The 20,450-nt window shown below is 39.6% G+C and overlaps 1 pseudogene; it reads right to left on the minus strand.

Moving 5' to 3' along the window:
* Nucleotides 1-3,781: 3,781 nt before the first annotated feature.
* On the minus strand, nucleotides 3,782-4,588 carry LOC116595943 (annotated as a pseudogene).
* Between the last annotated feature and the right edge of the window lie 15,862 nt (nucleotides 4,589-20,450).

Here is a 20,450-nt window from a genome sequence, read left to right on the forward strand (position 1 = left end):
TTGTTTACCTCCCCGTATTTGTAGTCTTTCCAGATTTCTTCTTGTGGCTAACTTCTAGTTTCACAGCATTGTGGTCTAGTTTCACAGCATGATATGACTTGAATCTTTCCTATTTATCAAGGCCTCTTTGGTGACCTAATATGTAATCTCTTCTGGAGAATATATTCCATGTGCACTTGAAAAGAATATGTATTCTACTGTTTTAAGACAGAGAGTTCTGAATATATCTATAGCCCATCTCACCAGTGTGTCATCCAAAGCCATTGTTTCTTCTTCTTTTTTTTCTTTGATTTACTGTTTAGATGATCTGTCCATTGCTTTAAGTGGGGTATTAAAGTCCCCTGCTATTATTATGTTATTATCAATTAGTTCTTTTATGTTTGTTATTATTTTTATTTGGGTTACAAATATTTAAGTGCTGCCATGTTGGGCACATATTTACAATTGTTATGACTTCTTGTTGGACTGTCCCCTCTATTACATAGTGTTCTTCTTTGTCTCTTGTTACAGTCTTTATTTTGAAGTCTAATTTGTCAGATATAAGTATTGTTACTCCAGCTTTCTTTTACACCAATTTGTATGTTAAGTGTTTCTCCATCCTCCCATTTTCAGTCTTCAGGCAACTTTAGGCTTACAGTTAGTCTCTTGGGGTGCCTGGGTGGCTCAGTCAGCTGAGTGCCTGTCTTCAGCTTAGGTCATGATCTTAGGGCCCTTGGATTGAGCCCTGGGTTTGGTTCCCTGTTCAGCAGGAGTCTGCTTCTCCTTCTCCCTCTGCTCCTCCCTCCTGCTTGTGCCTTTCTCTCTCTCTCTCTCAAATAAATAAATAAAAATGTTTAAGAAATAGTCTCTTCTAGGCAGCATATAGATAGCTGTTTTTTTTTAAGATTTATTTTATTTATTTATTTGACACAGAGAGAGAGAGATCACAAGTAGGCAGAGAAGCAGGCAGAGGGAGAGGGAGAAGCAGGCTCCCTGCTGAACAGAGAGCCCAATAAAGGGCTCGATTCTAGGACCCTGACACCATGATCTGAGCCGAAGGCAAAGGCTTAACCCACTGAGTCACGCAGTCACCCAGGAACCTGTTGTTTTTTATAGCTTCTGACACCCTAGGTCTTTTGCTTGGAACATTTAGTCCATTTATATTGAAAGTAATTATTTGTAGATATGTATTTATTGCCACTTTATTTCTTGTTTTGTGGTTGTTTCTGGAGATTTTCTCTGATCCTTTCTCAGGTTTTGCTGATTTTCTTTAGTGTTATATTTGGATTTCTTTGTCTCTATTTTTTGCATGTTTATTAAGTTTTTGATATATGCTCGTCATTAGGTTTGTACATAACCTTTTCTGCAAACAGCAGTCTATATTAAGTTGATGGTTGTTCAAGTTTGAGCCATTCTTTTCTCTCCTCCTGTTTTAGGTTTATGGTATTATATTTTATATCATTTTTTGTGTGTGTGAGTTCCTTGATTGATCTTTACAGAAATACTCATTTTTACTGTCTTTTTGTTTTCTGCCTTTTTACTGTCACTTTGGTCTCTCCTTTAATATTTAAAGAATCCCCTTTAATATTTCTTGCAGGGCTGGCTTAGTGGTCATGAACTCCTTTAATTTTTGTTTGGGAAACTCTTTATCTCTGCTTCTATTCAGAATGGTAGCCTTCCTGGATGGAATATTCTCGGCTGCAGGTTTTTCCCATCCAGCACTTTGAATATATCATGCCACTCTCGTCTTCTTCCTCTTTTTTTTTTTTTTTAAGATTATTTATTTATTTATTTGACAAACAGAGATCACAAGTAGGCAGAGAGGCAGGCAGAGAGAGAGGAGGAAGCAAGCTCCCTGCCACGCAGAGAGCCCGATGCGGGGCTCCATCCCAGGACCCTGAGATCATGACCTGAGCCAAAGGCAGAGGCTTTAACCCACTGAGCCACCCAGGCGCCCCTTTGCCACTCTCTTCTGACTTGTCAAGTTTCTGTTGAAAAATGTCCAGCTAGTTTTACAGGTATTTCCTTGTATGTTAATGACTTCTTTTGTCCTGCTTAAAATTTTTTTCTTTAGCACCATATTTTGCAAATTTAATCACTGTATGTCATGGCATTGGCCTACTTTTGTTGATTTTAATAGGAGTTTTCTGTGTCTCTTAGATCTGGTTATCTGTTTCCTTCCCCAGATTAGGAAAGTTTTCAGCTATTATTTCTTCAAATAAAATTTTAGCCTCCTTTTCTCTTTCTTCTTCTTCTAGACCTCCTATAATGAAAATGTTATAACTTTTGATGGCGTCACTGAGTTCCCTTAATCTATTCTCATTTTGGATAATTCTATTTTCTCTCCTTGTCCAGTTTCATTGCTTGCCATTTCTTCATATTCTAGGTCATTAAATTCATTCTGCTTCTTCCAGTATGTTGTTCATTATATCAAGTGTGTTTCTAATCTCATTTATTGTACTCTTCATCTCTAATTCTTTTTTAGATCTTTTATCTCTGTGATAAGGATCTCACTGATGTCCTCTATTCTTTTCTCAAGCCCAGTGACTATTCTTATGATCACTGCTTTAAATTCTCCAGCAGGCATGTTACTTATATCTGTTTCACTTAAATCTCTGGCTGTGCCCTTGTCTTATTCTTTCATTTGTCATAAATTCCTCTGCCTTGGCTTTTTGTCTAAGTCTGTGTCTTCTTCTGTGTGTTAGAAAAGCTAGTTATAGGTTGGGGGAACCAGGTGGTGGGTATTAGGGAGGGCACGGATTGCATGGAGCACTGGGCGTGGTGCAAAAACAACGAATACTGTTATACTGAAAAGAAATAAAAAATTTAAAAAAAAAAAAGAAGACGAAGAAGAAGAAGAAGAAGAAAAGCTAGTTATGTCTCCCACTCCTGAAAGTAGTGACCTTATGAAGAAGAGGTCATGAAGTGCCCAGGGCCCGATGCTTCAGGGAGTATCTCCTGTGCATGCCATGTGTACTATGCTGTTGTGTTCTGGCTGCTTGTCCTTCAGGCCAGTCATCTGCAGAGGCTCTCCTTGACTGCTGGGGGCAGTGTTTGATCCATGGCCCAAATGTGGAGTGTTTTAACTAGGTGTGTTTTGGTCTGCTTGTGAAATGAGACCAGTCACCACCTGTCTTACATTGGCATGGTAAGAGTAACAAAGATAAACTGAGTGTGGGAGAAAAAAGGAAGCTGGAATTGAAAATGGAAAGAGCTGTTTGTGAGATCAGGAGAGATTCCCACAGACTTCCAAAATAACCATGTGAGGTACAATGGGTAAGGAAGAAAATCAAATTTAAGGACATCTATTAAATTATCTGCCCAGCATTGTTATCTGGGAGTTTTCCACCAACATCCCAGCTTTCCTAAACACACACACACACACACACACACATCCCAACTTGAGTGTGGCTACAGTAAGTTCTAGAGTTTGGCTTCATCACTGTTAAGCATAGTTGGCTGGTTCAAGGTGGATATCTGAGCCAAGATGTTTTCATCAGAATCTTCAAGAACTTTTTTATTTTATCTTATTTTTCCCAAGGACTTTTTAGGGGCACGTGCACCCGAATGTTTATAGCAGCAATGTCCACAATAGCCAAACTATGGAAAGAACCTAGATGTCCATAAACAAACTTTTTATTTTAGAAAATTTTCTATTCACAGAAAAGTTGTGAAGATAGTGTACCTCACATGTACACCCTGTTTCCCCTATTGTTAACACCTTACATTAGTATGGTACATTTTTTATAAACAATGAACCAATATTGATATGTTACAATAAGACCTATTTTATTTTTTTAGCCTTTTGATTTTTTTATTACTCAAAAAAGCTTCATTTTTTTATTTAGCTTTCTGACTCTGTGCTTGTGCCTTCAACACTTTCACAACGATTTTCTGCTCCTCGATAAGGAAAGCATGCTTGATCCTGTCACGAACACACTTAGCACACATGGAACCACTAAAGACCCTGCTGACATGTTTTTTCATTTTAGACAACCTCATAAGAACTTTAGGTCTCACAGCACGAACTCCTCGAAGTCAGCCTGGGCACATGTCACATGCAGATTTTGGTGCTTTCTCAACCTTCTTGGTATAAAGGTAAACAATTCTATTACCCGGCGTTCAGGACAGCCTCGTTTTGTTAGAGGCTGTATTGTAGGACAGACTGTGACAGTAGGTCAAACACTGGACCATTCTGAATGCCTCCGGACACCGCCTCCCAAGACTTATTTTATTTTTGATGACCTTAACAGTTTTGAGGAGTACTGGTCAGGTATTTTATAAAATGTCCCTCAGTTGAAATTCATCTGTTTTTCTCCTGATAAGATTTAGGTTATAGGTTTTGAGGAAAAAGACCACAGGGATAAATTGTCATTCCTATCACATCATGTCAAGGGTGCTTACTATCAACATGACTCATCAGCACCACTGATGTTAATTGTGATCACTGAAAACTGATTTGTCTGTTTTCTCCACTACTAAGTTACTCTTTCCCTATTCCCATTCTGTAGCATTTAAAACGAAGTTGCTATGCAAAATTCACACTTCAGGAATAAAGAGTTATGTTCCACCTACATAAGTATCTACATAAATTATTTGAAGTTTTTCTACAGGAGATCTTTCTTTCATCATTTATTTATATTAGTATGAGTTCATGGATATTTCTTTTATACTTTGAGTTTAATTCAACACTACATTCTTGGTTGCTCAAATTATTCTAGCTTTGGCTATCACCAGTTCTTGCTCCAGAGATTTTTGAACTGGTAATAGGATACTTTCTGGGCAGCTAAGTATACTTTATATAAAACTCAAAATTGTCAGAAGCCAATTTTTTTCTGCCAGAATAGATAATTGATGGAATTAAGTGTACAGAGAGAAAGGAAAGAATAAGAAACCACCCAAAAAAGCAAAAGCAGATACCTTTACTCCCTCACTTCATGTTAGACCTTCATCCTGAGACCCTGTTATCCTATCCTGAGGATTTGTGTGCCATTCCAGTTTCTGCAAACAAAATCCCTCTTTTTTTACTAAATTAGATCGATTTCTTCAACCTAAAGAGTTAAAGCTACAGAAAGATACTTTATTATTCAGGCGAGGGCACAGGTAAAGAAATTGCACATAATGGCCCTTGATACATAGAGGTTGAAGGTTTTGTGTTTCCCTCAGTTTCTGTCCCATTCTGCCCTTCTCAGTCCTGCCTTGGAGGCTCTGATGATAATTGCTATCAACATCCCCAGCTCTGCCCATCTCTGGAATCAATAAGATCCAGGCTACGTGTCCTTACCCTCTAAATTGAATTTGGATACCTTGGAGTCTGAATAAGCCCTTGACAGAAGCTTCCCAAGTGACGCTGAAAACCAGCACTACCCAAAGGACTCAAATCATGAGTCCCTCTCCTCTAGCTGTCTCAGGAAATTTGATGCTAGTCTGGTGAACTTGAGATTCCCTTTTTATTTTGATCTTAGTCCCCTGACCCTCCAACACCTCTTCTGCTGCTCTGATCAGTTTTCCAATTCTATGAGAAACATACCTACTACCTCCACCATGCTTCCCTGACTCCACCCAACTTTTTTTTTTTCTCTCTATTTTCGGTACCATTTTCTCCAGTCCCGGGTAGTAAGTCCCAAAATATCACATTGGTACTCAGTGTTTACTATGTAAACTATGTTTACTATGTAATACTATGTATTATGATGACAGTTTAAGAGTTAAAGAGAAATTTCATTCTATTTCAAGAACAAACTTTTGGGGCGCCTGGGTGGCTCAGTGGGTTAAAGCCTCTGCCATCAGCTCAGGTCATGATCCCCGGGTCCTGGGATAGAGCCCCGCATTGGGCTCTCTGCTCTGAGGGGAGCCTGCTTTCTCCTCTCTCTCTCTGCCTGCTTGTGATCTCTGTCAAATAAATAAATAAAATCTTTAAAAAAACAAACAAACAAACAAACAAACTTTTAAGGTAGATACTATTTCCATATCACAAATTAGAAAACTGTCATTCAGAGAGATTCACTGACTTGTCTGTCACAATATAGGGTGAAGGTGGGATTCAACCAATGACTGCTGATTGCAAGAGCCATGCTCCTGTGGTACCATACAGCATACATTAAAAATTATTGAGTTAAGCTGAATCCCTATTCTCTGGTTGAAGGGAACATATAGTGATCTTATGTGTCAGCCTTCTTGATATGGCCAAGAAAACTATCAGATATGCATATATAACCAACATAGTGCCCATCTATATCATCATTTTACAGAAATTCTTACAGAGTGGATTTTCCCTTTCACAAATATATTGTAGTAGATATAAGAAAGTTAGAGAATAGAACTGATTTGTAATCATTAGTAATTTGTTATAATAACTAAAAACAGGATTTCAGCATTATCTTATTTAGTTAATATATAATTCAAAACAATGACAGACATTTTAGGAGTTGGATTATATTTTGTTTTAATTGGAAGCTAAAAGTCAGCTCCACTAAAAGGTATATTGAGGACTTTAGTACAAACTTGTTTTGACTGGGAAATTTACTGACGGCCATTTGTTTGATAGTTGTGCATATTTCCAATGAAGTTGCTGTCTTAGTTTTCTATTGTTGCTCTAACAAATTACAATGTATTTAGTGGCTTAAAACAGCACAAATGTACTATCTTACCATTCTATAGGTGAGAAGTCTGACAAGGTTCTCACTGGCCTAAATTCAAATGCTATGTTCCTTTCTGGAACTTAGGGCAGGATTCATGTCTTTGCTCATTCAGGTTGTTAGCAGAATTCAGTTCCCTGTAGTTGTAGGAATGAAGTCTCCATGTCAGCTGAGGGCTATTTCCAGCTTCTAGAGACCACTGTATTCCTTGGCCCTTGGTCCCCTTCCTCCGTCTTCAAACCCAGCAATGGGGGGGGGGGGCTCAAATCTCTCCTCTTTCTTCTTTCTCTTCTCTTTGACCCAGCCTGGAAAATCTCTCTACTTTTATGGACTCTTCTCTTTAGATAAAGTCCACACAATCCAGGATAATCTCCCCATTTGAAGGTCTGTTCCTTTAGCCACAACCACAAAGTCCCTTTTGCCAAGTAAGGTAATACATTCACAGGTTCCCCGCATGAGTGCATGGGCATATGTGGGGGGAGCTATTATTTTACCTACTGCAGCTGCCAGATCACTGTAACTTTTAACCTCATAGACAGTAATTTAAACTCACATTCATTTGCTTCACTAGAATAAACAAAAGCATTTCAATCATTTATCTTCATTTTGTTTTTTTCTTAATTTTTCTTCCACCAATAACCTTGTCCTCTGCCCACAAAATCTATCAAATGAATTTGGGTTTTTGTGGGGTTTTTTTAGATTTTATTTATTTATTTGGAGAAAGAGAGAGCACCCAAGTGCGGGAAGGGACAGAGGGAGAGGAAAAGAATGAATCTCAAGCAGACTCCACACAGAGCATGGAGCCCAAAACTCGATTAAATGATCCTGAGATTATCACTTCAGCTGAAATCAAGAATCGGATGGTTGGGGCACCTGGGTGGCTCAGTGGGTTAAAGCCTCTGCCTTCGGCTCAGGTCATGAACCCAGGGTCCTGGGATCGAGCCCCACATCGGGCTCTCTGCTTAGCAGGAAGCCTGCTTCCTCCTCTCTCTCTGCCTGCCTCTCTGCCTACTTGTGATCTCTGTCTGTCAAATAAATAAATAAAAATCTTTAAAAATAAAAGAATCGGATGGTTAACCAACAGAGCTATCCAGGTGCCCCTCAAATGAATTTATACAAAAATTTCATATATATTAATTTTTATAAACGATTTTCATGAACAACACATTTGACAAGTTCTGTTTGCCTTTTCATTTCATGGTACGACCCATTCACTGACTTAATCTAATCTGAAAGGGATTTAGACTGCTTTGTCTCTTCTTGAATGTTGAAATGGTGCTTTCACAGCAGACAGGTTTCCTACTCCTACTCACCCTTAATAGAACATTCATAATACTGCTTAATTAACATAAACTGACCTTTTTTCCAATGACCAATTGCTCAGCAAATACATTATACAAATCTCTAGTTCTTATTTTCTCTGTCAATACTTAGCAACTTACCTTCTATATTAGAAAGGTAAGAAGAAATAAGAAGTACAATTGAAAATCAATTGCAATTATTGTAATTCTTTTTTAGTAGCTCTGGTAAAGGACAGATATTCAGTTATAATTATAATGAAATGAAACTTACTTTTTTTTAGCTTTTTCTTCAACTCCCTGAAAAGGTATACTAAGTCTAATTCTCTGTGCCTCTTTTCCTTTCCATCCTTCTTCCTCATGATCTTATAGACAACCAGCTCCAAATATCACATCTATGCAGATGAATCTCAAGTCCAATGGCCCATTTTCTCATTCCTAACAAAGCTGTATTTGAATACCACTTATTTTTTTTCTAAAGATTTATTTATTTGAGAGAGAGAGAGCAAGTATGGGAGAGAGGGACAAAGGAAGAGGGAGAGAGAACATCCCAAGCAGACTCCGTACTCAGCACAGAGCCCAGCATAGGGCTAGATCACACAACCCTGAGATCACGACCTGAGCAGAAACCAAGAGTTTAATGCTTGACTGACTGCACCACCCAGATGTCGCAAACAGTCTTTATTAATGCAAAACATCAAAAACATTAGTCATGAATTTTACTATCATTACAACTACTGTACTTAAAGAGTTGAAGATGGAGAACACAAAGAAGGCAGGACAAGAACGTGCTGGTGGAATGTCTTGGAAATCAAAAGAGATGAGGAATTTGATCATGTGATATTACAGAGTAAACCAACTCATTCACCAATACTGAATTCTACACACAACTCAAGATGAAAGAGAACTGAGACAAGGTCGTTGGTCAATTGGCTAATGGCTCTTCTAAATGTAATGACAATTTAAGCTGCCAAAACAATATATGAGGGAATCTGTTTTCTGGACTATTTGGCAGAAGATGTTAAGAAATGATATGTGAGGAACTGAATATGCATCTATCAATGGATTTTTCAAGGCATAAATATGATGATACCTCGACACTCCACCTCCTGAGATAAGGCTTAGTTCACAAAGCAGTCTGCTGCCATTGAGTCTTCCATGTCCTGGGCAAATAAATGCTCAATACCCTTAGCTTTACAAAAACATAAAACAACACCTTTGTTTTGTTTTGTTTTGTTTTGTTTTTAGAGAAAGAGTGTACAAGCAAATGGGAGGGGCAGGGGAAGAGAGGGAATCTTAAGCAGACTCCACGTTCAGCATGAAGCCTGACATGGGGCTCCATCTCATGATCCTGAGATCATGACCTGAGCTGAAGAGTCAGACACTTAACTGACTGAGCCATCCAGGTACCCCCAACACCTTTGCTCTTGATAGTGTTTGATGAGTTCCTTGTATACCATCAGCTCTATAGGCCTTCAGGCATGTAGTAGTGCCTGAGGGCCCAGCATATTCAATGTCAGAGTAGACTGCCTTGCTAGAGTACAGCATGCACAGCTACTCTGCCTGTGAGCTCCCTAGGGAAGCATATACATACATCCAAACTCATGGATTCTGCTTCCCTGTTGCTGGCATTGAATCTAGGCAGCAGAAAGGAGATATACATAAGTAGTAAATCAGGAACAGCATGAACTTGGGAATTCAGCTACTCTATCAATCTTTTGAACAATGGCTCCTTAATTATCCCAGAATTTCTCATTTCATTATATCTGCTTATATTTGTTATCTATTCCTGTAAAACAGATTACCTGAAAATTTAATTTGTTAAACCAACAAGCATTCAAAATCTCAGTGTCTGTGGGTCAGGAATTTGGAAGCAACTTAATCGATGATTTTGGTATAGGATCATTCATATGATTGATAATCAAGATGTTGGCCAGACCTGCGGTCATTTGAAGGCTTGACTGGGGCTGGTGTAATCACATCCAAACTCATTCATCACTCATATCTGTTAGCCAAAAGCCTCAATTCTATGCCATGTGGCTCTTTCTATACAATAACATGGCAGTTGGCCCAGTGTAAGTGATCTGAGAGACAGCAACTACCAAAAAAAAAGTGTAAAAATATATTATGTGGCTCCCATAATCTCTAGGAGGACCAGATGGTCAGTCTGGAGGGTTCTGCAGGCAAAAGCAGCACCCAAACTTGTAGGACTGTCTCCAGGGGCAGTATCTCAGATGACATTATTGGGAACACACACTGTGGTTCAAACCACTGATACTAAACATTAAAAAACACAATCTGCACCCCTGATTCCCCTAAAAGCCATATTTTCCTTGCCAGAAAAGAATGGATTCTGTTTGGCACATGGTCCTCAAGTTGACTCTTCCATATCAAAATCTTAAGCACTTCACTGGTAAAACCAATGTCTTTGCCCTAAATATAAAAGGAAACCGACAAAATAATTTCTGATTTCTTTCTTGGGGAGAATAACTTCTGAATATGGAAAATTTCCCAAACTAAAGTATGGTATTCCAAAGATGCTGGACAATAACAAAGACTAAAATGGTCTACTCCACAAAATCACAAAATCGAAAAATACCCCCTTCTGTATGAAAATTTGCGAATAACAGTACTGTAACAAACCATGATCTACAATGTAACATATTTATATTGTAACTTATTATAATATTGTATAATAATATAAACCATGATATCCATAATATCTATAAACCATGGATATCTATAATATCCATGACCTATAGATAGTACCCTTAGATCTATATCATGAAAGTATTGCTCTCATGACATTTTATAATCTGTGAACTAAATTGTAAAGTTAAACACTACCAGCACACTCTATATATAAGGACAGAGTATTTTTTAAAATAAATAATTGAGAGAGCAAGGGTGAAAACAGAAATAGACAATCCAGGGGGTTCTGGGTGGCTCAGTCAGTTAAGGCGTCTTCCTTTGGCTCAGGTCATGATCTCAGGGTCCTGGGATTGAGCCCCACATCCATTGGGCTCCTTGCTCAGCAGGGAGCCTGCTTCTCCCTCTCCCTCTGCCACTCCTCCTGCTTGTGCTCGTTCTTTCTCTTTCTCTCTGACAAATAAATAAAATACTTTTTTAAAAAATAGATAATACAGTTCTGCAAGTGGCCATAAGACTAGGGTTGACAAGACTTACTTCTTCCACCACACCTTCCATGTTCCTTTGTTCTAAGTCAGCAGCCCAGCTCTTCGGGGCTATTTACCTAGTGAAATTCCTAACGGATAGGAGGGCTTAGTGCCCGAGTATATGGAATTACAGCAGTCTACCATTAATTTTTACCAATGTCAGTGATGATATGAGAAAGGAGAATTTGTTGAAGCTGCACATAATCTCAGTGTTGGTTATAGTCACTATGCTACCTTGTTTATGAACCCATTAAGCAAGTACTACACAAACTAGAAAAAAAAAAAAAAAGCACCTAGAATGACATGTCCTCTTGTCTACTTGATCTTTGAGATCCTCTCTGCGGTGGGTCACCTCTCATGGACATATACATAAGGCATATATATTCTCATATCCCAAAAGATGCATCTACCTACCACTTCCTCAAGTGTCCCTACCAGTCCTCCCATATTATTTCACACAATTCAGTGAAAATATTCTGTATATTGATCCATTTCCTCAGGCCATCTCTCTTTCCAGGCCAATTAGGTAATGAAATATTCTAGTCCAAGCTTTGCCAACGAAGAGGATTTCTCTTCCCCACATTCCTTCAAGACCACCTCTAAGTCTATTTTTTTTTAAGATTTTTATTTATTTATTTGACAGAGACAGTGAGAGAGGGAACGCAAGCAGTGGGTTGTGGGAAAGGAAGAAACATTCTTCCCTCTGAAGAGGGAGCCCGATGTGGGGCTTGATCCAAGGACCCTGGGATCATGACCCAAGCCAAAGACAGATGCTTAATGACTGAGCCACCCGGGCACCCTAAAATAAATCTTTTTTTTAAAAAAAAAAGTACCTTACCTGAAACCTGAAACTTTTACCTAGTATTAATCTCTGGAAGAGAGAAATAAGTAAATAAATACTGTAATATAAAAAAATGAAGCTTACTAATACCTCTTCTTAAAGGTATTTTATCTCACTTATCAATTATTTAAGCATATTAATCTTTAATCTCCTGAACTTTTGAAAATTACAGAAATTAATAAAACACCTACACAAACATGACTCCAACACATAAAGCATTTCATATTTTTCCAGCATCTACCACAGGCACTCTGTCTCTTCTTATAATCTCAGTAAATGTTTCTTTGAATAACTGATGGGATCATCACTAATGTGGTAGAACAGAAACAGTGTAAAATTTGGCACCTAAAAACATCTAGATTAAATTCTAATCTCTAATATTTACCAATTCTGTGACCTGGGGGAAATTAGTTAGGCTAAATCGTGGTCCTTCCAAAGATATCCACGTCGTAGTCACTGGGACCAATGAATATGTCACCTTACATGCAAAAGGGACAGATGTAACTAAATTAAGGATCTTGAGATGGACAGATTATCTAGGATTATCCTGGTGGGCCCAATGTAATTACAAAGGTCTTTATAAGAAGAAGGCAGGAAGGTCAGAATCAGAGCTGTGAGGATAGAAGCAGAGACTGGAGGAACCCAGACCTGCTACAACCTGATTTTTGAACTTCTGACCTCCAGAATCGTAACAATACTTTTGTGTTGTTTTTAGTGACTAAAATTGTGGGGATCTGTACAATGGAAAACCAATCCAGGCTCTCTGGGCCTTACTTCCCTTGTGGGAAAATTGAACTAATATATTTATACCATAAGATTAAAAATAATTTTAAAGCACTCAGCACATAGTAAGTACTCAACTACTAAGCAACTATTATGACAGGTTCTATATTTAGAGGTGAAGCTTAATGTATTGATTAAAAGCTTAAATGCTAAAGTCAGACTGAAGGTATTTCTTTCCAGGCTCCACTACTGGCCAACTCTAGGTTCATTTGTAAAATGAAATTAAGAATAGGTCATCTCATAAGACTATTGTGAGGTTACCAGACAGAATGGCTAAAATTAACAAGTCTGGAAATGACAAATGTTGGTGAGGAGGTGGAGAAAGGGAAACCCTCCTACACTGTTGGTGGGAATGCAAGATGGTGCAGCCACTCTGGAAAACAGCATGGAGGTTCCTCAATAAGTTGAAAACAGAGCTACCCTACAACCCAGCAATTGCATATTTACCTCAAAGATACAAAGGTAGTGATCTGAAGGGGCATGTGCACCCCCAATGTTTATAGCAGCAATGTCCACAATAGGCAAACTATGGAAAGAGCCTAGATGTCCATCAACACACACACACACACACACACACATATATAGGATGGGAGGATATGCAGCCATCAAAAAATGAAATCTTGCCATTTCCAATGATATGGATGGAACCAGAGGGTATTATACCAAGTGAAACAAGTCAGTTGGAGAAAGACAATCATATATGATCTCACTGATGTGTGGAATTTGAGAAACAAGGCAGAGGATCATAGTGGAAAGGGGGGAAAAAATAAAACAAGAAACAAGAGAGGGAAAAAATGAAACCCGAGAGGAAGACAGATCTTAAGAGACTCTTAAGAGAAACAAACTGAGAGTTGCTGGAGGGGAGGACTGGGGTGGATCAGATGGGGTGACGGGGTGATGGCTATGGGCTAGGGTGAGTGCTGTGAAGTGTGTAAGACTGATGAATCACAGACCTGTACCCCTGAAACAAATAATACATTATATGGTAATTTAAAAATTAATTAATTAATTAATTAAAAGTAGGGTGGAAAAGACTGTTGTGAGGATTAATTGAAATATTTCATATAAAATCTGGTCCCAGTCTGACGCAAGGCTAGCGCGTAATAAGTACCGGCTTCCAACTACCACTGCTATTCCAACTCCTGCTGTTTGGTTTTGCAGTTTCACCATCGAAGCATCCAAAAACTATCTCTGTCATTTAAAAAGATGTCCCTGTAATTTCCTGCCACCAGATGACTGCATTTTGCCATGGCCACTCACTCTGAACTTCAAAGAATGAGGTTGGCCTGGGGCTCTATGGTAGCTCTATCCTGGGCTCACCCAGATTTAACCTTAACTATTAATTCCCCCCAATTCCATTCCAAAGAGAAGGAAAAAAACCGTCTTTATTAAAATAACTAAACAAGGCTTTAGTATACTATAATAAATACTAAAACCAATGTTTTTGCTTTATTAAACTAAATCCTTAAGATACAATTACATTTCTTCTTTCTTGTCCTAAGCATGTCTTTAACAGCTTATTGTCAGCTGGTCTTTAGACACAGGCTTTCTTCCTGACCACTGCATAATTTAAAGTATAGAGTCTAGGACTCACATTTTAATAAATCACGAGGGGTGTTTTAAACAGTCCCTGTTTCAGTACCTTCCTTACACTTATGAATTGTGTAATAAATTAGAGATAAAATATAACAAGAAATACAAATCAAAATGTTGAACATGCATAGACATGATTTATTACTAGTCAAAAAGCACTTAGAGGGGCACCCGGCTGACTCAGTCCATATAGCAAGCAACTCTCAATCTCAGGGTCATGAGTTCAAGCCCCACATTGGGCAAGGAGCCTACTTTAAAAAAAAAAAAAAAAAAAAAGGACAAGGGGAGTTAGACAGGAGAAGGGAGTTGAGGGAAATTGGAAGGGGAGGTGAACCATGAGAGACTATGGACTCTGAAAAACAATCTGAGGGGTTTGAAGCGGGGGTGGGAGGTTGGGGGAACCAGGTGGTGGGTATTAGAGAGGGCACGGATTGCATGGAGCACTGGGTGTGGTGTAAAAACAATGAACACTGTTACGCTGAAAAGAAATTTAAAAATGTTTTAAAAAGGCACTTAGAAAGTGAGAAACTGAGAAAAATAGAGGGAATTAATTTCTGGTTTTCGTGAGGTTTTCTTCTGATGGTATGTTCATGAACATCCCCATCGTTGCCACCATGAAAAACCACAAAGAGGAAAAGAACACTGACCTTACACGGAAACAACTCACTTTCCGATTTAGGTGGGAGGTCAAGGCATGTGCATTTGCAATATTTGTATTTGCCCTCATTCACGCCACATGAGTCAGTCAACCTAACAAGTTTCTGGTCCGTGGACTAAATTTGAATTAGAGTGCATATATAATTCGTCCCCTAAACTAAGACACTTTTGAGAGTAAAAGGGGGGCACACTTAGTAATTATGCCAGAAAATTGGTGCAAATTGGTGCTGTCTTGGACAACCTGGGCACATGGTCAATGTGGTCATCATTGTTTGAATGGGTGTGACATGACCTTGGGGGGAGACAACCAGAGGGGAAAGCAGGAAGGTACTAGCACTACACCACCATTTATTTTTAAGATTTATTTTATCTATTTTAAAGAGAAAGAGAGAGAGAGAGTGCGTGCAAGAGGAGGGGCAGACGGAGAGAAAGAAAATCTTCCCCAGACTTCCCACTGGGCAAGGAGCCCGACGTGGGTTTCAATTCCACAACCCTGAGATGGTGACCTGAGCCAAAATCAAGAGTCAAAGGTTTAACCGACTGAGCAACCCCGGTGCCCTAGTACTACACCATCCTAAAGCTGACTCCACCCATATGTTCACGGCACCCCTTGGCTTTCAGAGCATCCTTCGCGACGTTGAAAACCAGCCTCAATGCTTTATTTGTTGTCTGAGAACTACAGCCCAGGAAACTATTTCAGGTTGCTCTGAAGAACTCCAAAGCTTATCAGCTCCAGGAGATTGTATACACAAAAAGGGAAGGGAGTATAAGTGGTTCCAAGCAATTCTCCAAATTTTTGCAGGTCACAAGGTCTCATTTGTTACAGCTGTTCAAATTAAGGATTACTGATTTCCACATAGACATGAGAAAGACCCTTAGGTCATCTTAGTACATTATGTATCTATCATTTCTGATTGTTTAAAAATACCGCTTGCATGCCTCTGCTGAACTGGTTTTCCAGTTCTTATTTTTGATTCTTCCTCGAAGTCACTTGAGACAGTCACTGAAGGCTTACATCGTTCACCTAATGTAGATTTAGTGTACATTTACAGGGCTGCTTGGCTCCCTGAGTCTCAAGCTTAGAACAGAGAACCAAAGAAGAAACCAGCAGCTCTGGATATTCACTGTCCCCCAGTCCCATAATTATCTTCTTTAATGCTGTTCTCTGATGTAACTCCATGCCCATTTATTATTCAAAAAATGTTAGTATCCAAAAAAAAAAATGTTAGTATCCTTATGTGCGAGGTACCTTTAGAGATGAATAAGAATTTCTTACGGAGCAGCAAATCCTATAGAAAGACAGATTAGCACACGAGCGTGCCTCAGCTCTCATCAGCATTGACCTTGCTGTGCAATGCAAGCAGAGGTTTGGAAATGTTCGTCCAAAGATGTGATAGTGCGAGGGGAGGCGTGCCTAAGAAAATCTGAGGGAATAAGAGATGCACTTATAGAGGGTGTGACTCCTAAAATAAGAACCAACACTCTGGACATTCCAGGCAGAGGAAACAAAATAAAAAGGGCCAGAAACTTGAAACCCTGGTGCTGAGGGAAACAAGAGCATTTTGATGTAAGAGTATACTGGGCTCCGGATGGACTCGTGAGGCTGGAAACAGACAAAGGGCTTTGATAGCATCATGAAGCATTTTGTTTGCCAACCTAAGGAGTTTGGAATTTAGCTCATCTGCTGGGGTGAGCCCGGAAATCTTTACATATTCTTGGGTTCAGGAAGATTCTAATGCCCTTCTGAAGTTGAGAGCCACAGAGACAGGAAAGTCTGTAGACTGGAATTAGGAGAAGGGGGTAGATGTTTCAGACGAGAGGTAAAAACTACGCGGTGATGGGACGGATGATAAAGAGTTGGTGTTCAGGGAGGCCTGTAGGTTGTAGACATGCTCCAGCTCTGTGACTTGGGCTACTGGATCAGTTTTGATCACATTAAACTGTACCAGACCAGACGATGTTCCAGAAGACTTCACCGAGGGAACAAGATGTTTCTCAAAGAAATAAAATTAAATAAATAAATAAGTACGACTTTCACAACAGATCTGCTGCATCGGAACTTTATTTGCTGGTGGAACAGGGATTTGGAAGACGCTGGCATTTTCAAGTGTTGATGCTGAACATTCATTACCTTCAGAGTCTCTTTTTTGGGGGGCGGGCAAGAGGGCGGAGATATCCCCTCAGTGATACACAGATAAAGCAATTCCCAAACACCCCTCTGAAGATGCTACAGACTGATAGGTTAAGCCTTTCCTTAACAGAATGTTTTGGTTTTCACTTAGTAATAGCTTGCAAGAGGAGGATGCAGAAGGCTAAGTGCTATTATTCCCGTTTCCCAGAGCTGACAACTCAAGACCACAGCTGAACACAGCAGGTCACTCACACCCGTCTTTTGCACTTATTCCCAAATGTCCAATCCTGTCTTTGACAAGAACAGTCTTCTGTTTACCCCCACATATCATTACTCTTCCCTCGCGGGAAGGAAGAGGCAAGTACACACGCTCATAAAACATATCTTCGTAGGTTCTGGAGGAGGAACCAGGGAAGAGAGAAAGGCCGAAGGTCTAGGGGAGAATTAGAATTGCCGGGACGGGTTCTGGAGAAGGTGGGGCAGGATGGGGCCTCCACAGCCAAGAGGACGACCTTTCACCAGGAGAAAGGACAAGTAAGGACGCAGGGGACTTTTTTGCAACGTGTTGGAAACTGAGGCGAGCCACACCTGAGGAAGCAGGAAGAAAACCGGTGCTGGGTGTGAGAAGTGGGGAGTGTTTGGGGAGCTGACCATGGCGAGTTGGCACTGAGAGGCGGCAAGACAGGTTTAGCAGCATCAGACGCAGGACTCACCCTGCAGCTCGTGGCTATGTGGGGTAGGGCCCCGTCTGAAATGAAAAGCAGTGTTCCTTGTCCAAAAATCGTTAAATATTTCAAGACGACAATAGCACAGCGCTGTAACAAGCACAGGCACGAGGTTAGGAGACTCAGATGTCAAACGCCCTGGTCATCGGTTGAGGGAGAAACGAGTCTATAGATCTGTGCTGCCAGCAGCCTGACTGCCCACAAACCGGATCTGGGGTTCACTCCGCTGTTTCTAACCAAAATCTCTCTCCATGAGGAAGAAGAGAATTAGGTGGTGAGTCAGTTCCCTCTGATCACAGGCAGTTTTTGACCTCTTGATTCTGTAGCTGAGTGAGACCATTACTCTCTTTCTGTAATGGAAGGTGTTGATATTTATTTGTGGGCAAGTCTTGCTTAACATCCCTAAGTCTTTGGCCAGATTGCTCCATAGGAAAAGCAGATAAATTTGAGCTTAAGAAGTGACTGCATTTCTAAAAACAGAAATCACATCTTTAACAACACAAAATTATTTCATTTCCAACGATTGGAGAACATCTTTGCGGAGCTTCGGGGCGGGGGGAATGTGTTTCTATGAAACAGCTCTGAGACTAGCCAATTCCCTATACCATGTAGAGGTTAAATGAGTTACAAGTCCTACTCTATAAACATTACAAGGCAGGTTTCAAATTATATTTAATTTCAGAAAATTGACATTTTATCAGGGTGTTTTCTTCCAACATAAATCCTACTTTACCAAAAAAAAAAAAAAAAAAAGTGTGTTTTTTCCAAATAGAAAATTTTTTCAATTATTAGTTGGAAATATTTGCTTTAGAGCTAATGATATAATCAAATATTTGTTTAAATACTTGAAAACCTGGCTTGTGTATATAACTCCTATAATTATTTTTGTTGCCATGAACTCTCAAAGATACTGAGCATTCCTGGTGGTTATGTTTTCAAAAATATTTATATTATCAGATTAGATGAAACTATTTTAACTATGTTTGTAGAGATTTTGTAGCAGCCAAAATGCACATGAAGAAACATTTTCAAAATAAATAAAATGATAAAGATGAAACGAAGCAGGTAGTATCTTCTAGTCTTCCCTCCTGTCTTAAGGACATTTGTTAGTGTAAATGTGCCATTTTTGAAAATCTGTAGGAATGTAAACGACAACCATTTGATTATATAATTTTTCCCCCTTTTTCCTACCATTACAGACAATTTCATGGAGTCAGGCTCACATCAAACTTTGAACCTGCTAATTATCGTGTCTGTACTTTGAGCAGTCTGTCAAAATCTCTGTTTTGCCATCTGTGTAATGGAAGTTTTCATTACTAAAATGATTATGGAAGCACCTTAGAAAATGCAATGCATAGAGAGAGAGGAATTATTCACATCACCCCTGTGTTTCAATCCTGACATTATTGTAGTTGAAGACTTGGACATATACGATGCCTCTGAACCACAGCCCTTCAGCAATTAAGTTTTAACAGCAACCACCACAATGATAATAATAAACAGCAGCAGCAAAACTTACAGGCTTAGATGAGGACTGAGACTATATGATTAAAAACATCTTTCTCCACTATAAATAGGTAGATACATAGACAGATGATTGATAGATCGTTAAGAACATACATAGATAACAGAGAAGGAGATGATGCTGTAGGAACACGGCTTGTACTCCAGAAATTCTCAACACAATAGAGGACATAGATAGATTAATAAATACAGCACATGGGAAGATTATAACTGCCCCAAAAGTAGAATACGAGAACAATGCTGACTGATATCTCTCTTTCTAGAAGACCAGTTACTCAGATCAAGATGCCTACACTGGGGACGCCTGGGTGGCTCAGTTGGTTAAGCAGCTGCCTTTGGCTCAGGTCATGATCCCAGCGTCCTGGGATCGAGTCCCACATCGGGCTCCTTGCTCGGCAGGGAGGCTGCTTCTCCCTCTGCCTCTGCCTGCCATTCTGTCTGCCTGTGCTCGCTCTCTCTCCCTCTCTCTCTGACAAATAAATAAAAATCTTTAAAAAAAAAAAAAAGATGCCTACACTGGCGAAGAAGATATTAGGAACAGAGCGAAGGCATCCTGATCCGGCTAACTTGGTTTTAGAAAAGGCAGCATTATCAGTCAGCATTTATTAGGTCCAAGCAGGACCAGCCACATAATTTCTAAGGCCCATGACAAAAGAAAAACGCAGGTATCTTTGGTAAACTTTTCCTGGGAATTTCAGAATAGGGGCAACTGACCATTAAGCTGAGGGCAGGACAGTTCAAAGCTCAGAACTGCCTGAGTGGCTGCACTGGCCTCGCCCTTGAACAGCAGAAGGCGACCGCTGCCTCCTAGAAGATCACATAAAATAGGCAACTCCCAAAACATAAGAAGGGGTCATGTGCTAGGCAGCCGATAAAGATGACAAAAGCTCATTATAGAAATAAAATATTTTTTCTCAGGCAGATAATCAAAGTTATGGAGTTTGATCTACTTGCTTAACTCCAAAACTCCTACTAAGTTTATCTCCTAAGACTGACGGTAACACGCATGTACAGCATAGGAAGACATACACCGCCACTCTCTCCTCCCCAGCTTCTTTCCATCAGAAACCATCTTAGAGGTCTCCAACATTTTTTCAAAGTTAAG

This window comes from Mustela erminea, chromosome 1 (assembly GCF_009829155.1).
Source record: "Mustela erminea isolate mMusErm1 chromosome 1, mMusErm1.Pri, whole genome shotgun sequence".
Classification (NCBI taxonomy): Eukaryota; Metazoa; Chordata; class Mammalia; order Carnivora; family Mustelidae; genus Mustela; species Mustela erminea.